The sequence below is a fragment of the Ornithodoros turicata genome, chromosome 4 (assembly GCF_037126465.1).
Source record: "Ornithodoros turicata isolate Travis chromosome 4, ASM3712646v1, whole genome shotgun sequence".
NCBI classification, from domain to species: domain Eukaryota; kingdom Metazoa; phylum Arthropoda; class Arachnida; order Ixodida; family Argasidae; genus Ornithodoros; species Ornithodoros turicata.
The window spans coordinates 68,689,436-68,712,868 of record NC_088204.1 but is presented as its reverse complement, the minus strand read 5'-3'; the positions used below and the strand labels follow the sequence as shown (position 1 = coordinate 68,712,868).

At 46.0% G+C, this 23,433-nt stretch overlaps 1 protein-coding gene across 10 annotated transcripts in view; it reads left to right on the top strand.

The window, feature by feature from the left end:
- The window catches only part of LOC135391779 (neuron navigator 3-like), a 340,328-nt gene that overhangs the window by 781 nt on the left and 316,114 nt on the right, over window positions 1-23,433 (top strand). The gene's annotated exons all lie outside the window — the stretch shown is intronic.

Here is a 23,433-nt window from a genome sequence, read left to right as displayed (position 1 = left end):
ACAAAACTTGTATTGCGTTTGAGGATCCGTCCTCTATTAGCACAGAGCATACATCTCCTGCATGCATAGAGCATTTCCTATACTCAACATACTTTGTCCGTCACTTCGTTGTTCCGAAAGTTTGTGTGTTGCTACACGTTCTTTCTTATTATTTGGCGATCTGGTGCGTCGCGGTTGTCTGTGGTTGTACGATCAACATCGCTCCGCCCCACTGTAATATCAACCATCCTTCTCACGCGAAATAGGATAGGGTTCGGTAAATGCGATAGATTCGGCAAGTGAAGCACCAAATGACATGGTCATCGCGTAATTTGTTCGTAGCGAGGACTGCGTGTGTATTTGTTGTTGCGGTGTACTTGCACGGGGATCTGATGGGACTTTCAGAGTTAGTATATAGTAACTACTGGAATGCGTTCATGGAAGTGACACTCGCATGCCCATGCAGACAATCTGAAACTTAGGTGCGGGTGTATCCCTCAGCAGTTTGAATCCACAACTATATGAAAATTTTACTACAAGTGTGGCAGTTTTTTTTTTTTTCGAGGAATTTGTCTAAACATGCAATAACAACAAAGCGTTGTTAGTATGACTGAACCGTTGAAAGTATGACTGAAGTCCGCCTTTTCTCTTTCCACTTCCTTTTTATTATTTTTGTCTGCCAATAAATCCCCCCCCCCCCCCCTCAAAGAAAAAGGCAGAAAACTGTCACAACTAGGTACAATTGAAGCGGGTTTCGTTGTTGTTGTCAGCATACTTTCGCGTTGGAGATGCAGTATGGATATTTAAAATGTAATTGTTTAATCGAAGTGTAGACTCACTATCAGGTAATTTATTTACGCACATTTCAAGGTACGGGCAATCGAAAGCAGTATGCTGCGTGCTGCTGCTGTTATCTAGAAATATTTGAAAAATCCGGCCCTGTCCGGTGCATTCGTATCTCATCTCTGGCATATAGCTGTCGAAACCGTTAGATGTGGAGTACGATTTTAAGTGGGATAAAAGCGTTGTATGAGTCTGTCTGTTCGAAGTGTGATGAAGCTGGGAACACGGAAGACATTTTTTATGTCGTGTACGCGACATTCTGTCACTCTAGCTCCGCATTTCGGGCCTCGAAACACTCACGATCACTATCCTCTCATAAGGCGTGAGTTCTAGCCGCGGCTACGAACTCACGTGAAGATCGACACGGCGTATCGGTGAGCTCGATCATGCCGCATATTAGCGCCCTCTTCAGATAACATCACACCCGCTCAGTTTAAGAGTGTGATATTGGACGGTGAGTGCACTAATATGCGGCAATCATGTAGATGGAACTGCAATGTCTATGTTTCGTTTCATTTTCCTCCAACAACAACAACAACAACCTTATTTTGGTGTCGGTGATAGACGTGTTTCATCGCCAGTGGAGATGCTCTACAAGCCTCAGCGTGAGGACCCAAGTCGTACGTTGTCAGAAAAGGTTAGCAGTGCCTTTAGGACAGACCATTGGTGGACCTGGATTTCACCATGTACCGAGCATCTTTCTCATGAAAGTGTGCGAGAGTCTGTAGCTGACTCTGAGACATTGATCCTGAAAGATTGGTCGTGGGGCCAAAGGAGAAGGGATGCGTTCAGGATTTTTTTTTTAAATCACAGCGGGGTCGCGGCGTCTTGGAGAGTCAACTTGTCACGAGCGGTAACGCCACTGAGCTGTATAAGCTACGTTGTGTCGCGTCCGATGACCTAACGTAGCGTTCTAACGAAAGGTATCGCAAGCATATATACGTGGAAAGAATTGTCAGTTGCCCAATGGCGGGCAACCAGGGGTACCGTTAATCGTCGATGACTGGAACGAATAATCACCTCTCAGCAGTGCGATACTTTTTGCTTCCATTTCAATTTATTAAAGTAGGAAGTTGTTGAAGAAAAATAAAGTGCTTCAAATAACCCTGTATTAAGGCATCTGATTTCGAAACCGGAGGATCCTGGTTTAGCCCTGTTCACCGAAGCGAAACGATTACGCTTTTCGCCAAGACGGAGCCAGCTCACGTGACCGCGAGCAGTCCATCGCAAAAAAAGAAAAAAAAAGAAGAAGGAGTACTCACGTTGAAAGTGACAGTTTGCGCTGACTGCATCATGTTACATCAGGAAACCAAATCTGACATTTGGTAATGAAACAGCACCATTCTTGCGCGTATATCGCTCCCACCCTGAAAAAACACACACTTCCCGCATCCGGTAACGGACGCAAACAAACAACAACAACAAAAAAAAAAAAAAAAAACGCTAGCAAACAAAGAAACAAAACAAACAATTTCCTTACGAACGCAAGCCCTACTTCAATAAATTTAATCGACTCGCGTCAACACAAGCGCGATAATTGAATCCCCTCTTTTCTTTCTTCGGAGCCTTCCAATCGAGTGAAGATAAAATAGAGTGTATCTTCACCCCCAGAAAGTTCCGGAAGGCCATTTGTCCGAGCGCCAGAGAGAGAGAGAGATCGAAGAAGAGCTCTATGGGCATTTCTCGGTTGGCAAGCACAGGCAATCATCCGTGGGCGACCTTTTTTTCATATCGGACGATTGGGCGACCCCGTGACGCCGGCTGAAAATGGTCAGTGTCCGCTCGAGATCCATCCCCGGTTCTCTGACCCACTGCTGTGTTTTGCTTCTGCGCTTCTGTATTATTATTCTAGCTACGCGCATGCACAAACCGTCTGTTTTCTTTTTTGTTCTCTCTCTTCCTCTTTATCTCTCCTAGCGTTTTAGTGCTTTATTGGGGCGTATGCACTTGCACTCCAATAAGGGGACATGGGGACAGTTCCGATATGGGCCCCAATATATGTTCCCGCTATTAAGTGAGGAGCAGTTAGGCGTTAGTGATAGTGATGTAGTTATGGTATGTATGACTACATTAAAGACTGCTACATATGTGGCTTGCGTCCATTTTTATTATACTGTAAATGCGAGAAAACTTCCATAAAAGTATTACAAAGAAAAACAAAGAGCTCCTGACCATAACCGCACCATTGCTTCATAGAGAATGCCGTGTAGGGTTGTGATAATTTTGTTCCCTGGGTGATTTGTGAGCATTAATCTAACCATTCGTGGTTTAGTAGTTGTTGTAAAGTATTGTCACTATTCGCGCACATTAACGATGAGTAAGATGCAGCTTTACCTACAGAGTACCGCTGCGTTAGAATACGGGCGCAAGCAGAGCATCCATACACAGTTACCAGAGGTGTGTAACGTATCAGAAAGAACTTAGTTATCGAATGTTATTGAGTTATCGAATAAATTTGATCTCTTGACTTACTGAGACCGTGTGTTGTGGGCAGCGATACAATGTTGCGCACGAACCATTCAAAATCAGGTTTTTGGCACCAGAAGTCTGACCTAATTTGTATAAGACCAGTTGGCATAAATATTTATGCGAGCGGTGGAAACTTTGTGCGAGAGCAGAATATCAGGACACACCTCAGCAAGCATATTTAACACCGGCGTTGAATTAGTGCTGTTACTGCACCACACATGTCGCTCAACATTAAAGCTGCGCGTACCAACCAACATTTAAGAAAATAACGCAAGCTAAAGATACATTGACTATGTGATCCACACCCACAGTTATAAGACGTTGTTCAAGTACATTATGCTTTAAATGAATGATCAGCCTGCGCAGGACGAGCAAGAACGACAACAACTACTGGACAATGACCAGCAGCTAAACGAGAAAATTGAAAAAGCTGAACACTGCAGAAAGTATCAGCATTTGTAACGATATAATGCAGAATACTGGAATTCACAAGCATCCTTCTTAACAAAACGTCAATCTTAGAGAATCCTTGGGTAGGGTTGAATTAATCCACGTGCCCACAACCACTGTAATGCATCGCTCATACAGTTGTCTCGAGACGTGACGTCCGTAATTATTAAGATGGATAATGGCGCATAGCGGCGAGAACCACCACTTAACGCAAAGGACAACCCCGCCTTCCATTGATGACATGACATGATTAGTCTTGCCTCACTGCAGACGTGTAATTTGAAGTACGTAATTATAAAAGTTGCCGCTTTCCCACTCAAAATCACTCTCCTGCATACCGGACCTTGTGCTATTGCACCTCTGCCTGCACTATAGAGCTCACGGACACCGTCTACGAGAAATGGTGTGGTTTCTAAAGACCTAAGTCAGCTAGAAGGAAACTACAGATGATGCCCAGAAGTGTTCAACGCCGTCCAGTGGCCGCGAACTTCAGGTGGTATAAATTTGTTCGGGCAAAGCAATTTCTTGCGGAAAACTCTGCGACACCTGAACTAAGCAACAACAACATAACTTTATTTTGTGCGCTCACTATTCGTGCATATTAACGAGGAATAAGATACAGCTTTACCTATAGAGTACCGCTCCGTTAGAGTACGTGCATAAGCAGAACCATAGACAGTTACCAGAGTTATGTAATATGCCAGAAAGAAGTTATCGAATAGTTAGTTATCGAATGTGCTACCCATGTTGCCTATAGAAATTCAGAAACAAGCTAGTGGGCAGATTGAAAGTGTGTTATACGTGCACAGCTCCCGTGAAGTGAATCAGCATTTCGGAGAAATCGGCAAGCGTCAAGTGACGGGCTACAAAATGTTCTTGAGTACTTGAGCTGCCAAAGGAGAAGGATGAAGATGGAGGCGACACAGCTGCAGCCCCCGTCTCCTTCGGTTCTTTCAGCGTTTGCCGTGCAATTTGAACTCATACTAACTACCCCATTTGTAGACATTGGTTCTTGGGTATGCCGCCTGCCGGCGATTTTCGGCAACTGTCGCTACATCCCCCTTTCTGACTGCCCACTGCTTCATCATCGCCACATTTGATCTCTCATTTTAAACCCCCTTCTCCGAAGACCTTTAACACATTTCAAACCGAGGCAGCAATGGCTTCTGTGACAATGTTTGTCACTCTGACAGTATGACTCGCGACTCTGAGGCAGGCTGCCAACGCGGCCAGCTGTTTCACCCGGTAAGTGACACAGTGCCGTCGGCGCGACGGCGGTTCACGGCGTGCTTCTGTGACGCTGCCAAGAAAGTCGCGGACTCATACAGACGTCTGCCTGTGCGTCGCGTAATATTTGTTTACTTGTTCGGTTTTTGTGCCTATCTGTCTGTCTGCAGCTTATTTGCGTGTTCTACAGGAAATGGAGGTGACGGTGCCAGGAGTTTCTGGGCGACGCGCTCTTCTTGGGAGGAACGACCGGTGGTGTCAAAGGAAAGCGGTCGATGGAAAAATCCACGGCTGGCATGTGTGCTCCACTGGTCACCTGTATATACATACCCGGTCATGGATGGCGGCGGTGATAGCATCGTTGCGTTTACCGAACTCTTCGCCTGCTAATAGTGTGGCATGCTACTATAGGGAGAGATTGTTCGTCGTGATGGGCTAACTTCACAGAAAACTGTTACCGACATTTGCCTCAAAGTTGAAGTCTCTCATATCTCACGGCCCTCACGAACTCAGATAACCTCCCAGTCTCCGATGCGGAAGGCGGTTATACCTATAGTCAGACACTTCAGTGATGACAAGTCAGAAGCGCGAGTGATCGAGCCATTGTGTGAGAATGCCACATTGGTATACAATGTTACAAACCCGAGCTCATCTGCACTGAAGCGGGCGGTACATGAGGAGTTCAGGATATATGTTACCTTGTGTAATCGTCATCACCTATTTTGTTGTTGCTGGGACTATGTTAACGTGAAGCAATGTCTGAAGGTGAAACCTTCAAGTACCAAGTGGTGATTGTCGACGTTTTGTCATGGTGCATTTCGCGAGACATCAAGAGCTATCCAAGACGGTGCTTTCGCCCTTCCCTTCCCGGTCTTCCTTCTATGAACAGCCAAACATACATCACGTGTTAGTGCCTTCAGCAGTGTGCTGTCTTCAAGTGCACTATAGGGACAACCACTCGATTCAGCATTCTGGTAATTACACTGCTTGAAATTTTGGGCGATTAGCACTTGTACACAAATATCGTTACCAATCCAGTTGCTTCCCTATGCGGGCGGGGGAGCTGGCTTGCCTTTTACGTCTATGTTCGACCTCTTCAAACCTGTGAGAAATCACACATAGAACTAGAAGGTGGTGGTGGTGACGGTAGAACTGCTTGCCGTAAGGCTTGCCCCCACTATCACAGGGGGGATCGTGTGTCCTCGGCCGACTTCACAGGGAAGTGTGTCGACCTCACCATGCGGTTGACCAGCTATGGTGGAGGTGGTGGTGGTGATGACGACGACGACGATGATGATGATGATGGCTGTCGTGGTGGTGGTGATGGTGGTAGAAAAACCCAAGTGACACTGGTTCCATTTACTTCAGCTCTTTTAAATTTAAGAGATTTTAATTTTTACTCTCTTTAAATTTTAAAGAGGGTTTGTAGTCGAGAGTCCCGTTCGGCTGGTAACAATTCAAGATTTTTGAGGCGCGGACTTTTCTTTATTAAAGCTCACCATTAGAATAACGACATTATTACGTATTACGATTACATTATAAAGTATTACGAAGATTCCCTATGCTATTTTTCAGAATGTTGCAGTAATTTTGCAGAATGCGGTCTTACACTGGTGAGGCCACCTAGGTACAGTATAGCGCTACAATTGCTGTCATATGCGCTGTGTACCCAAAATTAGTAGTCACCATTCTATTCTGACGCGTTTTTTACTTGAACGTAACAGAAGTAGGGAAGCTAACTGGTGTTGGCTTGATGTTAACATTTCCCTTAGCCCTGTGAGCCGAGTGTCTTTTTCATTTTTTTCTTGTTTTTATTCGTTTATTTATTTATTTGTCTTTTTGTTATTTCTTTTTCTTTCGTGTTTCTATTTTTCTTTTTTCCTTTTTTTTTAAAGGAATAGCAAGCCGGCGTGCTGCATGGCTGACCTTTCCCCTTTCTTTTATTCTTTTCGTTTTTTCCTGCCAATAAATCCCGCTCCCCTTAAGAGAAAACATAGGCGAGAAGAACACAGGACATTCTCACAAGTGACTCATCAACACCAAGAGTTTTCCTTCTTGCCCTATTGGCGAGGATGTTTCGGCTTATTTTCTGCGTGTGTGTGTCTGTTACGAACATAAGCATCAGCGCAATACGCAGGGGCATGTGAAACACGGCACTTCGTAACAAACATGAAATTCACCTGGTATTAGAGCGTAATGGGGCAACGATACCCACCATGTAATATACGTAGTGGAGCATTCGGTAGCGCTAAGTCATTCTGACAGGTGTTTTATGTGACGCGATTGCAGATTCGCAGTGCAACAGACTTCCTCGCGACAAAACTCCCGCGCTTGAAGCCACAGGAACCGATTTGGGTGGCCGCCAATCTTCCCACCCTTTTACATGTGTCGGATAAGTATCTCTTATGGCTTTTATGTCACTGAGAACAGTGACCGAGAAGGAGACTGATAGCAAAGTCGTGTCATTGTACTTGGCCGAGGTTAACGGGTATCATTGCTCTTACGTACATTAGAGCGTTTTAGTACATCGTACGCTATCGCCTTTTTTTTATTCCGTGTTAGCGCCGCGAAGCAACTGTGGTTATGAGCAGCGTACAGATGTGCACAGATGGAGAGAGGACAGCAAGGAATGAGTGGAGGACAGAGGGGATAGTATGCGTCCTGGACCGACTTCAGGGGGAACTGTGCCGACATTCGTCTGAAAAGTCTTCGGAAAACCCAAGGAAAACCTCGGACAGCACAACCGGTGGTAGGATTCGAACCCACCACCTCCTAGTCTTCAGCACGGCCTTGGCTACCACCAACGAACTGGACGCCTTAACCTGCTCGGCCATGCCGCTGGTATATCGCCTTTGCGTATATACGTAAGGGATAGCGTTGAAGGTTCTGCGCACGCCCATAACAGAAAGAGAGCTTCGCGCAGTGCGCAGAACCACCAACGCTATCCCTTACGCACGCAAAGGCGGTAGCGTACGGTATGCTAAAACTCTCTATTATGTTGTGGATTCGTGTAGTGTCTTGACCCATACGGGGGTGACTGCACGTCTGTCTTAGGTATTCTATTCGCACAAGGTGCAGACCAGGGTTGCGGAATGGTGTCTCCCATTCCATTCCATTCCGAGGAATGGAAATTTGTGATAATTTCATTCTTTTCAATTCCTCGAAATGGAAAAGTGTATTAAATTCCTACTTAAGGAATGGCTCGGAAACCCCATTCCATTCCTTTAATTCAATCAATAAAAAAAGAAAAAGAAGAGGAAGAAGGACCGATAACTGTACTCCCTTCTCCACTGCCACCGCTTCGATCGCCTTCGTCAAGACTACCTGGTTCGCCCTCTGGCCAGAGCAGGACATTTCTGGACACCATCGGACTTCGATCGTTATTGTGAAGGGGCTCTTTATTTTATTCCCCACATCCTCACCAGCAATGGGGTAGAGTATCGCCTCTGGCGATGAACCTCCCCACTCTCCAAAGTCAAAATAAAGTTGTTGTTGTTGTTGTTAATAGGGGCCGTGCAGTAGCGTTTCGCAGCGGAGAAAGGTGGCATTTAGCGGTCGTGTAGCTTCCGCAAACGATCATCACACGTGCCTCACACAGGCATCACATGTGCCTTACTTTAATCAAATCAAGCAGGCAGTTTAATTACCCAGAAGAAAAAAAGAGAGAGAGTCACGAAGTCTATACTTCAAGAAGTCAAGAGCTGCATTCCAAGCTCCTGTTGTCCTCGAGATATGCAATCTGACCGAGGCCAAAGGCGTAAACTGTCCCAGACGCGTGCACCCGTAACGCGTGTGCGTTAATCTGAGTTCGCCTCTGGCCGACGCGGATTTTGCAGAGAAGTTTTTGAAGAACGGGTATGAACAAGTTTGTGACGTTTGCGATGGGCTGTGGCTTCGCACCGCCGTGGCACCCGCAGGGGCTCAGCACCGTGAACTATTGGCCAGGGAGTTCATGGCAGAATGTGTGGAAAACTCTAAAAAGAAAAAAAAAACTTGTCTACATGTGCGTGCGCAATACAACTGTGCCTCGCCCTTATTGCGCGTGCACGATACAGCCATTGCTGTTACTTCTTCGCACGTGGGCTGCGAAAAGGCCCGAATTATTTGCGAACGTTTTGCGAACAAACCTGAAACTCCGGAAGACTCGCTGCGGAGGGCCGTATTGTCGTAGCGAGTTATTCGATTACTGGTGCACCGCATTCGCAACGAACGCAAATAAATGAGGGCATGATTAGGAGCACAGAGAGACGAGGAAAGTTACTGGCGAGATGCGTCCTTCTTTCAGTTCCATCTCCACTGAAATTAAGCCAGCCGTTAAGACCTCTGCCAGATAGGCGGAGCAGCTACGGTCGATGGCGTGTTTTAAAAAGGTGTGAAAATGTACAGGTGTCTTTCGCGCTCCTATACGGCAAACGAGGTGTTAATTGGAAAGCTGGTTCTGTTTATTTCTTTTTTTTTTTTTTCTAGCTCGTTATACTTAAGGCCAACTGATAGAGCCACTGATGCGTAGAAATTCGGGATAGAAAAAAGAAGAAAAGAAAATTGAAAATGGCGGCAAACTAATTAACTTGAGCGATGGGGTGGAACACTGATGTTTTCAATTCTTCTATCCGGACCACTTCTTTTTCTTACTTCTTTTTGTGATCTCCGTTCTTCCAGATCGGCTTTATTTTGTCTACTAACGAATTCGCGTGGGAAGTTTGGAATCTTTCGACGAGCAGCGCTAAGGGTTGAAGCTCGATCTACACCGGATGGGAATACTTCTTGCATGAGCTGGAGATTGATCACGCACTGACGACTCACAAAGCTTCACTTTTCAATTTATTTCAATTTAACTGTTCATTTTTCAACACACACGCACACGCACACATCTTTGGGCGAGTGGTTTCCCGTAAACTCAACGTGAGCCAGAGAAATAAAACTTCACTTCAATCCTCTATTTTTCCATGCGCAAAAAAAAAAAAAAAAAAGACTCGAATCATCGTCATCATCATCATCATTTTTATTTTTCCTTTCGGTTGGAAGTGTAGCTAAAAGCTCGATGGGCTTGACTAGGGCCTGACCCATTATGGTTCCGCAAATGTATGGCCCCGATGATTTCAACGCTGTTTCATTGGCAAATATCAGCCACTGCTGCGTCTCACCCGTCGATCTCGTCGATCCCGCCCGAGGGCGGCAGCAATGGGGGCGAGGTAAACATTGTTTCCAGCACCGTGTGTCGTAGATTTCTGGTGCACGTCAAAAGAACCCCAGGTGGTCCAAATTATCCGCCCTGCGGCACGTGCAACATGTCGCCACAATGCGCAGACAAAGCTTACGTGTAACATCACAGGACCATTGCGTCTCACAGGCGATATCTTTAGCTTCCTGTCACAGGTGACGTTATGTGATGTGATAAACAAGAAAGAAAAAAAAAAGAGGTCTGTCACACGTACTCCTTCCCAAAGCACTGGCCATGCTGAATACATGATTTTGTTGCTGGCACATCTGAGATACCATTGCTTGTTCAATATTTAATTCATTAATCTGTTCCCCACGCGCATATCATTTGTCCACGCGCATTATGAGTGTAGTGAACTGCAAAGGGAACTTGTTTCTTCGTTCTTTTCGGCGATACGTCATGAAGCTCACGTATGAAGAGGCGGCCGGAAAAGAAAGAGTTCAAAGCGCGTCGTACGCAACACGAAGACACCACTACATTGGATTCGATAACTGCTACAGGCTGTGCTTTCTTAGGTTTTTCTTTCTTTTTTTTTCTTTTTTTTTTTGTGGCATACTTTCCAGACGGATGTCGCAACAGTCAACCCTGGAGTCGGTACAGGGCGCATACTGACACCCCTCTCCCCCACTCCTTCCTGCTATGCTCCCTCCATCTGTCCACGTCTTTACACCGCTCATAGCCATAGTTGCTTCGCGGCGCTGACACGAAATTAAAAAGAAACGTTGTTGTTCCGTGGCACCCTTCACAACACTGCGTATAGCGCAAATTTTTAACACTAGGAAGTTGGGCACAAATGTCGAACGAAACTACGGGGCCTGTCCGTATAGGAGGTCTATAACGCTGAGCCGCTTATGAACCCACTGATCACATGATGTGAAAACTAAGAAATCCCCTATAGGGGAAACATCATTCGACGGACTATGGGTCCTAATCAGACGAGAGTTGGTCATCATCGTGTGCTACCAGCTTGTCAGCGTGCTCCGTTTACCAAGATTAAGGTCTGCGCACGCCTACGGCGCCCGCACGTCTCGTGGCTACCAAACAGTCTCTACTTCCTGGAAAAACAGCGAGCGTTGTACAGGCACAAGGACGGCATTCCGTGCGTGTCTGCATTCGTTACGGTGTGGGGAGAAATCTCTCACTGGTCCCTTTATCCAGGAACATAAGACAAACATCCTCCGGTGATCGCTATAACCTGCATAAAACCCATTTATTTGAAGCACGTTTTTAGAGCACCGTCCGTCTCTAAATTACCCGCATAAAGCAGCATTCCGCAACATTTGTCGTCCACTTCCCACGCGTATAGATCAACATTTATTCTCTGTGCTTCGTCCCCCTTTCCACAGTGAGGTATACCCGAGAAACCTCCCTGGACGTGCGTGCTCAGTGCTCACAAATCGCGGACTCCCATAATTGAAAAAAACATTTCACCAAAGGAGGGAGAGAAATATCACCGACTGCAGCACCTAAACATTCAAACAGACAGCGCTGCTCTCTTGCACGTATATAGCCACGTTCCTTTTTTGGGGAATGCTTCCCACTGAACAATCGTTCCTCTCTTTATGGTCACCAATCACGCTATGTGTGCGTCCCGTTTTGTACGATGTTCCCGCGCGCTTGTAACGCGCTCGTGGCGATACAAGTTATATTGTGCCTGTTTACGATGTCGCTCCAGTGGCTAGAGGAGGTTTTTAATGGAATATTACGAGGAGGCGGAAATGGTTGTTTGCCCTTGTTGTCAGGAGAAAATATTTCTTTCTTGCTTCTTGTGCATGCGTGATCATATAGAGGGCTTGAGAGGGTTTATTTGCCTCGAGGGGGTATATAGTAATAATAATGGGAGAGGCTGTTTTATTGTGAGGTTTATGGGGTGATATAGCGAAAGACGGAGAGAGAGTTGGGTAGGGAAAGGGTGGGTCTTGTTTTGCGCGTTGATAGTCTGCAAGGTTGAGAGTGCGGGTGATTTTTTTTTTTTTTGCTCAGTAATTAATTATGTTGTTCGTTTAATTAAGTTGAGAAAGGTGGCACATTTTGTGCATGCATGAAGAAACCGTGTACCGCAGGAGTGGAACGCAAGAGGGGAGTCGGGCCAAACAATGAATGCAAGTATGAACGAGACAGTATTTTAATTGGCTATAAAAAAGTGCTGACATAAGAAGAATGGTGAGGATGTCGACCGAAAGCGAAATGATGACAACATGAAACAGACATGATTCACCTTTAGTTAGCCAACAGCTGTGCCCTAATATTCATCACGAGCGAGATAGAGTTGACATAACAGTACACTCGAAATCGGGTCACACTCTAACAGTGATGTTGGAACGTTTCGAAGCCCCCATAGGAGCGTCCTTCAGAATGATTGCCATACGTTAACCAGATTACACTATCGCATTCCATTATTCGGGAGGCGGTTAGACTTTTTTTCCGTCAATAATCGGAGTAGGCATCTTTAGGATAGCAGTACGTTTTGCGTTAGAAAAGCAGTGACAGTAGCCGTGAAAATGTCTGCGATCAAACGCATTAGATCTTCCTTCAGTAAGCAAACCAACAAATAAACAAATCGTGCAAGTAAACTTGGAGATGCTGCAAAACTCTGCCTTGTAGGTCGGAATCCAATCCCTGCCCAATCTTCATGCACGATAAGGGGTGGAAGCCTGAGCACAGGGGATGGCCTTCCTATACTTCCGTGCGTTGAAGTACTGCTGCGTGTTGTTCTTGACATCGCGTCAAAAGGCGAGGGTATCATCCGTGATGAAGAAGCCTGAGCATGGGCTAAAACAACGAGGAGGACTACAAGAAAACTCGTTCTTCTTGTACATCTTGTAGGACTGCAAATAGTCACTTCGCAAATGGTTTCCCGAATACAACAGTCCACGTAAATATGTACTCTTCCCTGAATTTGATGGAATAAGGCTATATAGTTTAGCTAACTTATCAATTTTCCACCCACACAGACGGAGAGAGATAGTTAGCGACTATCTAAGAGAACGTTAGACACGAGAAATAGTTAGCGGTTCTTTCTTAGAGAATTGTGCCCTATGCATCTCGCAAGATCGCGCGTGTTTTGTCACTCGCCATCTCACGGTTGACGATTTAATTCGAAGTATTTTTATTCATGCACATTAATTATTTACCTAGGACTGCCAGAACAGAGCGTGAAATACAGTCCCCACTCTGCGACGTTCATTTAGTCTCATTCATTTAGTCCTAAAATGGTCTAATTTTGTGGTAGCTCATTCAGTCTCTAAAAGGACTAAAACGACACCTTTTTTTTAGAGTGTATATACCGTATGGACTAGTACTGTTCTTGCTTCCCATGCATGTTCCTCCAACAGATAACCTTCCGCGCGACGCAAGCCTTTGCTGCTCTCTGTGCGCCCATTTTTGGAAGCACCATTTGAAGCCTCCCGATCGTACCGTGGTATACCTTGAACACAGGGGGGGACTGGAAGACTTCCCACCCAAGAAGGTATAAATGTTCACCGCCACCATGCCTGTATTTATATATAGACCCCGAGCGCGAGTGAAAGAAGGTTAGATTCTCCAACAGCTCTATAAGGATGGACTTTTGGCAGGAGCTCGTTGATGCAGGTTCTCGGTGAAGCATGCCGTGCAGATGCCCGTGTTTTTCTGGTAGAACCTTCATTTGGATGATGAGAGCAACGGGCACCGCCAAAGCTGATATTTCGGCGTGTTCACAGAACCTCCGGCGAGCAATTCCTGCATGGGAATGTACGTAGTAATATATGGATTAGATAGAGGGACAGATACGTCATTGCTTACTGTCCTATAGGAAACGATTAGTGCGGAAATAGTATGTATGTACGGAGAAGTTTATATGTAGTGACTTCGCAAAGTGTGCGTTACTTTGCTTTTGTTGCTCTTTCTTGTCCATGTGCCTTCCAACGAAGACACGAAGCCTACTTTTCAGCCAAGTCACAAATCAGCAAACTTGTACAGCGATGACGCGCATTTGCGCACCGCGCTGTCCACCTAACTAGCAGAATAAACCTTGACAATCCACAGACCGGATGCGTCGCAATAGTGGATTAATTTTGTGCACTCAAGTGTTATTGCTTTTTCTGCTTCGTATTTTTCATTAATAGCATGATTAGCACCAGCAGACGCTGAAACTCTAGCGCGCTGCAGTTCAGCACCAAAAGGAAAGATGAGGGAACGATGAACGCGTCGAAAATCATTCGCGACAATAGCAATCAATTTAAAAGCAATATCGGGAAACAATGAATAGTTTGCAGGGATCCGAACCGAAACTGAACCCGAACCGATTGGATTGGATTGGATTGGATTGGATTGGAAAAGAAAGAAAACTGTGGGGAGGTTAGTCCCGACCCAGTCAGAACTGGCTACTCCAAAACGCGTTTGTGGGTGAAAAAAAAAAAAAGGAAGAACCAAAAACCGCTAAAAACCGTATTTTTCGCTGAAGCGGAACTGAACAAAACCAAAATATTTTGATATCGCGTTGAACCGAACCGGAACCGAAATCAATTTAGGCGGTTACCCGTTCGCGAAACAGTTCAGAGAATGTGCGTTGTGAGAGATCGGAACAATGATTTACACAGCGGGTTGAGCCGCGTTGCCAAACAAATTCGAAACCGAAGCCGATCAAATCTGCAACCCAAGTGCACGATGTTATTTCCCCCTCGCAGCTATTGCGTTCATTCAGTTGTGTTAGTTCTGAGGTGGTGCTTTTGGCAGCTGTAGGCTTCCCTGTACGCGATTTTTGTCGTCCAGCAACCTCAACTTTTCATTTTGGGCTGTGAAAATAACGGCCAGATCCTGAGCAGAGTGTAACAGGGTATATACGATGAGTGAACGTAGAGAGTACAGTATGCTACCGTAACGTTGGACCGGAAACGCAGATCTGTAACATGCCGTGTTGCTGTGAACAACTGCTCTGCCGGCAACAACAACAAAAGTACATTTGTGTGATGTGAGAATCGTAAAGATGTGCTTGCTTTTAACCCATGGCAATCTGCTCAAAATTGACTTTCCTGAACCGGTTCGAACCGGATTAAACTGGTTCGAACCGAGATTTTGCGCCGCTGAACCCGAACCGAACCAATGTACCTGAACCTGAACCGAACCGACAAAAATAACGGTTCCGATCACTAATAGTTTGATTACATTCAATGGCCGTCACTCGCAGAGCGTCCTGGTAGCCTCCACACAAATACTACATTGTACAGCTACGGCCAGCCTTAATAATAACACTGGCGAAAAATTCCATATCATTTCCCAGCACGATAACAGTCACCGTTGGGGCACTGGGGGAATGTTAAGTGAACAAAATCCTTGCTTTAAACTAACAGCATAAGTTTGTGCAATTGATATTTCCTAATGGCCCCAAGTGTTTCTGTAATCGGGCTCGGACACGAGACCTTTTTTTTTTTTCGTGTTATTATTAAGGTTGACCGGAGCTGTACCGCGCTGTAATAACGAACTTTAGTAGATCAGAAAAACCTGTCGATAATGGTCACGAAAACGCATCAATCGCGCTATGCCCTTACTCAGCTTCCCGTCTAACAGATTCCTTTATCGTAACACTCTCGTAAAGTGCTTTCAATCCATTAAAACTCGTTAGTTTCCCATAGAACGTTACAAGTGAACGCGACAGCATAGCTTGTGTTCCTGGTCCCGAAAGAAAATCAATCAAAATATTTCACACAGACAACGCTCGAACAAGCATCATATCGCGAACCTACAAACGCCCATCTCGCAAACCTCTCACGTCCCCGTCATGTCGCACAAAAGAATGTCTACAGAAAACACCACATTCTTTAGGTGACAGTGTACCGCACAACCTGAACGGATAACTTCGTACGTACTCGTACATCTACCCTGGCACGTCCCAATAGCGTCGTATAAGCTCAGGCCGCAGCGGAACACCACCCGAGAGCTCCTGCGCCGGATCTCACACGAAACACAAACGGAAGGGCGCACAAGGGAGGGAACGTGCCAAGAAAAACGAGCGTTGGGTCTCCCTTCCGTGCGGAGTCGTCGCTCACCAAAACGACACTGTTCCCCAACCCTCCCATGGGTCCAAATGGCTCCAGGGGAAAAGACTCTTTCTCTGCATCTTCCCTGGTCTAAAGATGAAGATGCGCTGACCGATGGCATCTTTCACAGTTTTCGCAGTAACTGTGGGGGAATGTATATCTTTATTTTTGCGCGCTTATTTCATGGTGTTCGATGCATGGGAGCATATTTTTTTACCGCCATTATGTAGCGCATGTCCCTATATTTTCTGTGCGCGATATTGTGTTCATCCATCGTTTATGGCTTATCTTCGTTTTATTAATATCGGTGTTTTCTTAGTGCACTTTTGCAAGATTGAATATGAGTATCACTTGGCCGAGGTCGCTGGCAACTTAGTGGAATGGAACAACATGTTTAGTTTCGCGCATGATCGTATAGCTTCCTCGTGACGTGAAGCCACGAATTATCGTCATTGCGTATCGATAGTTAGTGTTGTGATGCATTGCGTACTCAAACTTACAGAAAATGTCAAACATTAGTCTTAATCAATACTGAACATGTTGTGGCTTGATAGAGAGTTTAAGAATAGAGTGTTAAAGCACTCTGTGGTCGAAAAAAATATTTCCTTATTTCTTTGGGGAGCCAAACCATCCGGGTGCCCTATTTTACAGCTGCCCATACACTCTAAGAAAAAAAAGGTAGAATTTTCTACCAAAGCTGGTAGAACGACATCACTTCTACCATTTCGGGCCAAACCACACGCCTATTCTCCTCCGTGGGTATAAGCGTCGTCGTCCCTTTCCCTTGCTCCTCTCTCTCACGTTTGCTCTAAGACAAAAAAGGTAGAATTTCCTACCCAAGGTGGTAGAACGACAGTTCCTACTCTGCAGTTTGTTTCTACTCCGCAGTTATACCGAAAAGGTAAAATTGGTTTGAGTAGAAATGTGGTTTCAATACAGCTCTACCGAGAGGGGTACCTCTTTTCCTCAGAGTGTAGTCTCTCATGATTCTAAACATTTCTTTACCAACGTCTTGGCCAACTGGATTAAAGCATCCGTGCTTACTCCAAGGCACTGCTGAAGACTGAGAGGTAGTGGGTTCGAACCGTTCCACTGGCTACCCAGAAGGGAACAAAACTTCCCGCGGTGTTCCTGGGGACATCCTTTCCCGGTAATTCGGATCTCCCTGGGAGATAGACATTTTTGCGATAGATATCCCCCACATCTCCGAGTGGCGACGGCTTGGACTTCCCACAAACATCCGTCGTTTGTCCGCACAGGAAGTTCCACGGAGATGCCGGGACGTGGCACTGACTTACTTGCGTACGTGCTCAGGGCTCTATATTTTCTCATTATTATTGATACTGTTTATTGAGCTGCTGCGTAACTGAACAGATACTTACTAGGCGTTTTCTTCTGTCATTTTGTTTCAGCTTGGGCCACTGCATCTTTCTTTCTCAGTTGCTCCTCTTTTTTTTTTTTTTTTAGTATTTCTGCTAAGGACAGCGGGCATTAAATTTTAAAAAGCAAAAAGGCTCTCAGAACGATGAACTTAGAAAGGCAGTGGCATTCCTTTCCAAAGCGAAAACAGATACTATATATTGCTTGTCTCGCGAGCTTCCACAAATTTGAGAGTCCTGTTTGCCTGCGAGTCAAACTAAAGGGTGAGGTGTTTAATTTCAGTGCGATTGCGTATACCGATAATACTGGACTCAAGAACTGCTTGGCGTATTAACTCACTGTAACCATAACGCCTCTGTTTCTTACTGCTTTTGATTTGAGGCATTTAGCTGGTTCAGCGAAAGTCGAACTCACGACGCGACCACCTTGCCATGTTTCTCTATCTCCTCTAATAATGCTCCCTGCAACATCCCATCAGGGACCCTATTCGGACAATTTTTCAAACGGTCGTTACGGTAGGTACATCCTTGCGGATGTACAGTTACGGACGTCCATTCATGTAGCTCCCAGAGACGTCCATCTGATATCCATTTCAGGACATGGATGATGGGATCTATTTCGAACGCCCACAGGAGATAGTGTTCTGTCTGGGTATGCTCACAGAGGTTTCCCCTGGGTTGCCCGGCAGACTTTTCAGACGAATATCGGAACAAGTTCCCCATAAAGTCGGCCCAGGACGCATACTAACCACCTCCCCCTCCTTCCTGCTGTCCCCTCTCTACCTGTCGGCGCCTGTACGCCCCTCATTGGTTCAGTTGCTTCGCGGCGCTGACACGGAACGAAAAAAAAAAATAACGGTTCTCTTCTATTAGTCAAAACGAACGGGTGGAGTGACAGACTCGCGGACGTTCTCCGGCAGCATGACAACAACATTGGGAAGTGACCGGAAATAACCTCGTGGGGAACGACGTTCTGACCAAACATGGCCATAATCCCTGATAACACTGACCAGCCCCAGATTGGCTTCAATGTGGCCCAAACGTGCGTACATAACGCGCACGTGCCACTTAGCAAAATTGATGCGGCGGCTATTTTTGGTGGTATCCCCCCTCTTCCCACCGTCCTATCCAACCGTAGCGGAAGTGACGTGCCCATCGGGTCGCGCCGGAAGTGTGCCCGATATCTGGAAGGCACCTTGTGGCTCGCACATGTGTGCGGTTATGATATTATAGGGCCCCTTCCTTGTCTCGAGAAGATCGGCGGGATGTTGTGCTATCGGATGAGGTTTCTGCCCAGGGCTCGTGCCTCAAGTATTTCTTGTTTGTGGAGAGGGCTGTTAGCATTACGATGAAGGAATAAGACGCGGGAGGCTGTTCGGTACCCTTTTTATGTCCGCTGTGCCGTGTTGTCGGTTTATGAGCGCGAGTACGAGCTGTGCAGCAGTATGGTTTATGTTCGACAACAAGAAGGTGCGATGCTACGCAGATGAGCGGGGGGATGAAGCAATAAAAATTTGATAGGTGCTCCTCTCCTCTTGTCAAGAGCGTTGTAAGAGTCTGTCCCTCTGCATGTGGCCATAGCGTCATGGGCTATTCGGACATGTTTGCGGCGTTGTGGCACGTTTGATGTCAAGTGCGTACTGATCATGATAGGTAGAATGCGAAGTGTACCAAGATTTTGCGTAAGCAGCTACGGGTACACTGTGCGGACTTCATACCTGTCGTTGCTACGTGCAAAATTACCCGAGATAAATCTCCGTATTTCTTCCGCTCTGTAATTACCACCACGGAAATGAGTGACGAGCAAACCTTGCAAACTTAATCAAAAGTAATTAGTTAAAATTTCGCAGCTTCGAGATGTAAACTAGGCTAAATTACGAAGATTTTAGAAACCGCTCGTTCGTAAGCATTACCAAATGCCCTGATCCGACATCATTTTGAGCTGTCGGGGCATCGCTGAAGCTTCCAAATTAATTCCGCAGGGTATGTTTACTATAACTGTAACAAAAGAAATGCACGACATAAAAGTGCAGCAAAAAAATAGATACTGTAGCAAAGTCGCGACTGCTACGAAGCCACGCAAACCCGCATACACACGATCAGGGGCTTTCCCTGCACTCCGTAACACCTCCTCACACCCAGTCAAAAGTCTTGCAACACCCCAAACTACAGGCCAGAAAAGCCAAAAACCAGAGAAAAGCAGCAGATATGGGAGTCACCCCCTCCCTTCGAGATAAACCCCCTGAGGTAAAAATCCCGGGAATATCCCTGCACACGAGGCTTACAAAGCCCGTGCTTGACGCAGGCCAATACCCCCGAAACATCATACGCCAGTAGCAGTATGCAGTTGCAGTGATACACACGTATACAAACATGTTTATAGGAAAAGAATCATAACCTAATGCGAGATCACGAAAGAAGATCACAGGACAATTACGGTTGTCCAAAGCGAATTTTAGCGACAGCTGTCGTGTGTGAATATTGACACTTTTATTACTGACGTATGTACGACTACTTTAGAGTGACGTGCGCTGACTTATGATCTGTGAACTGAGTGGTGGCCGATATGCATGAGGAGGTCTTCGTTTTGGAAGACCAAACCAATGCAGGTCTTTCTCGAGGATTTTACGTCCCTCGTTCTGGTGGCCAGTTCCAACAAGAATGCTTATTGTATACCTGTGCATCAAGCGTACATCAAGAACATGACTTCGATGAATAGAGTGTACGAGTCTCTCACTCATATTATTAAAAGGAGGGAGGTCGTGCGACTTCACCGAATACCAGTATCCGTTACACTTAGACTAGTGACACACTTGCCCTTGTGGATTGTCTGGAGACACGATGCACACACGGTGGTAAGGTCTACAGCTAAGAAATTCTAGTCGAAGCAGCGCATGACAAGTCAGCGGCAGCGCCGTGAGATCTTTTTTGAACGACAGACGATCGCGAATCGAGCAGCTGTACCCAAATGGGTTCTCCCTGCCTCTGCTTCGCCGCCACGCACTGCATAGCAGCAGCACATAACAGCAAGCACTGCGAAATTTTCAGATGGCAACGCCACCACCCAGTGAATGCCTCACTTGTGCGTTTCACCAAAGACGAGGAGGAAGACCCAGGCTTATGCGATTTTGTGCAAATTGTCAAGAAGTGCCCGAGACAGATAGAAGGGTATGCTGCACTTTGTATGCTTTAACGTAGTGCTATTGGTAGAGCTTTATTCAGAAACCGCCTCAACCGAATTTGATGCTTTTGTTAGAAGTTCTGAAACCGCTGCAACCGAATTCGATGCTCTTGGTAGAAGTTTTCCTGGAATCACTTCAACCGAGTCTCTTGCTCTTGGTAGAAGTTCTTCTGAAACCGCTGCAACCGAATTCAATGCTCTTGGTAGAAGTTTTTCTGGAATCGCTTCAACCGAGTCTGTTGCTCTTGGTAGAAGTTCTTCTGAAACCGCTGCAACCGAATTCAACGCTCTTGGTAGAAGTTTTTCTGGAATCGCTTCAACCGAGTCTGTTGCTCTTGGTAGAAGTTCTTCTGATACCGCTGCAACCGAATTCAATGCTCTTGGTAGAAGTTTTTCTGGAATCGCTTCAACCGAGCCTGTTGCTCTTGGTAGAAGTTCTTCTGAAACCGCTGCAACCGAATTCAATGCTCTTGGTAGAAGTTTTTCTGGAATCGCGTCAACCAAGCCTGTTGCTCTAGGTAGAAGTTCTTCTGAAACCGCTGCAACCGAATTCAGTGCTCTTGGCAGAAGTTTTTCTGGAATCACTTCAACCGAGCCTGTTGCTCTTGGTAGAAGCTCTTCTGAAACCGCTGCAACCGAATTCAATGCTCTTGGTAGAAGTTTTTCTGGAATCGCTTCAACCGAGCCTCTTGCTCTTCGTAGAAGTTCTTCTGAAACCGCTGCAACCGAATTCAGTGCTCTTGGCAGAAGGTTTTCTGGAATCACTTCGACCGAGTCTGTTGCTCTTGCTGGAAGTTCTTGTGAAACCGCTGCAACCGAATTCAGTGCTCTTGGCAGAAGTTTTTCTGGAATCACTTCAACCGAGCCTGTTGCTCTTGGTAGAAGCTCTTCTGAAACCGCTGCAACCGAATTGAGTGCTCTTGGCAGAAGTTTTTCTGGAATCACTTCAACCGAGCCTGTTGCTCTTGGTAGAAGTTCTTCTGAAACCGCTGCAACCGAATTCAGTGCTCTCGGTAGAAGCTTTTCTGGAATCGCTTCAACCGAGCCTGTTGCTCTTCGTAGAAGTTCTTCTGAAACCGCTGCAACCGAATTCAATGCTCTTGGTAGAAGTTTTTCTGGAATCGCTTCAACCGAGTCTGTTGCTCTTGGGAGAAGTCCTTCTGAAACCGCTGCAACCGAATTCACTGCTCTTGGTAGAAGTTTTTCTGGAATCGCTTCAACCGAGTCTGTTGCTCTTGGGAGAAGTCCTCCTGAAACCGCTGCAACCGAATTCAATGCTCTTGGTAGAAGTTTTTCTGGAATCGCTTCAACCGAGCCTGTTGCTCTTGGTAGAAGTTCTTCTGAAACCGCTGCAACCGAATTCAACGCTCTTGGTAGAAGTTTTTCTGGAATCGCTTCAACCGAGTCTGTTGCTCTTGGTAGAAGTTCTTCTGAAACCGCTGCAACCGAATTCAATGCTCTTGGTAGAAGTTTTTCTGGAATCGCTTCAACCGAGCCTGTTGCTCTTTGTAGAAGTTCTTCTGAAACCGCTGCAACCGAATTCAATGCTCTTGGTAGAAGTTTTTCTGGAATCGCGTCAACCGAGCCTGTTGCTCTAGGTAGAAGTTCTTCTGAAACCGCTGCAACCGAATTCAGTGCTCTTGGTAGAAGTTTTTCTGGAATCGCGTCAACCGAGCCTGTTGCTCTTGGTAGAAGTTCTTCTGAAACCGCTGCAACCGAATTCAGTGCTCTTGGTATAAGCTTTTCTGGAATCACATCAACCGAGCCTGTTGCTCTTGGTAGAAGTTCTTCTGAAACCGCTGCAACCGAATTCAGTGCTCTTGGCAGAAGTTTTTCTGGAATCACTTCAACCGAGTCTGTTGCTCTTGGTAGAAGTTCTACTGAAACCGCTGAAACCGAATTCAATGCTCTTGGTAGAAGTTTTTCTGGAATCCTTCAAGCGAGCCTGTTGCTCTTGGTAGAAGTTCTTCTGAAACCGCTGCAACCGAATTCAATGCTCTTGGTAGAAGTTTTTCTGAATCGCTTCAACCGAGTCTGTTGCTCTTGCTAGAAGTTCTTCTGAAACCGCTGCAACCGAATTCAATGCTCTTGGTAGAAGTTTTTCTGGAATCGCTTCAACCGAGCCTCTTGCTCTTCGTAGAAGTTCTTCTGAAACCGCTGCAACCGAATTCAGTGCTCTTGGCAGAAGGTTTTCTGGAATCACTTCAACCGAGTCTGTTGCTCTTGCTAGAAGTTCTTCTGAAACCGCTGCAACCGAATTCAGTGCTCTTGGCAGAAGGTTTTCTGGAATCACTTCAACCGAGTCTGTTGCTCTTGCTAGAAGTTCTTCTGAAACCGCTGCAACCGAATTCAGTGCTCTTGGCAGAAGTTTTTCTGGAATCACTTCAACCGAGCCTGTTGCTCTTGGTAGAAGCTCTTCTGAAACCGCTGCAACCGAATTCAGTGCTCTTGGCAGAAGTTTTTCTGGAATCACTTCAACCGAGCCTGTTGCTCTTGGTAGAAGTTCTTCTGAAACCGCTGCAACCGAATTCAGTGCTCTCGGTAGAAGCTTTTCTGGAATCGCTTCAACCGAGCCTGTTGCTCTTCGTAGAAGTTCTTCTGAAACCGCTGCAACCGAATTCAATGCTCTTGGTAGAAGTTTTTCTGGAATCGCTTCAACCGAGTCTG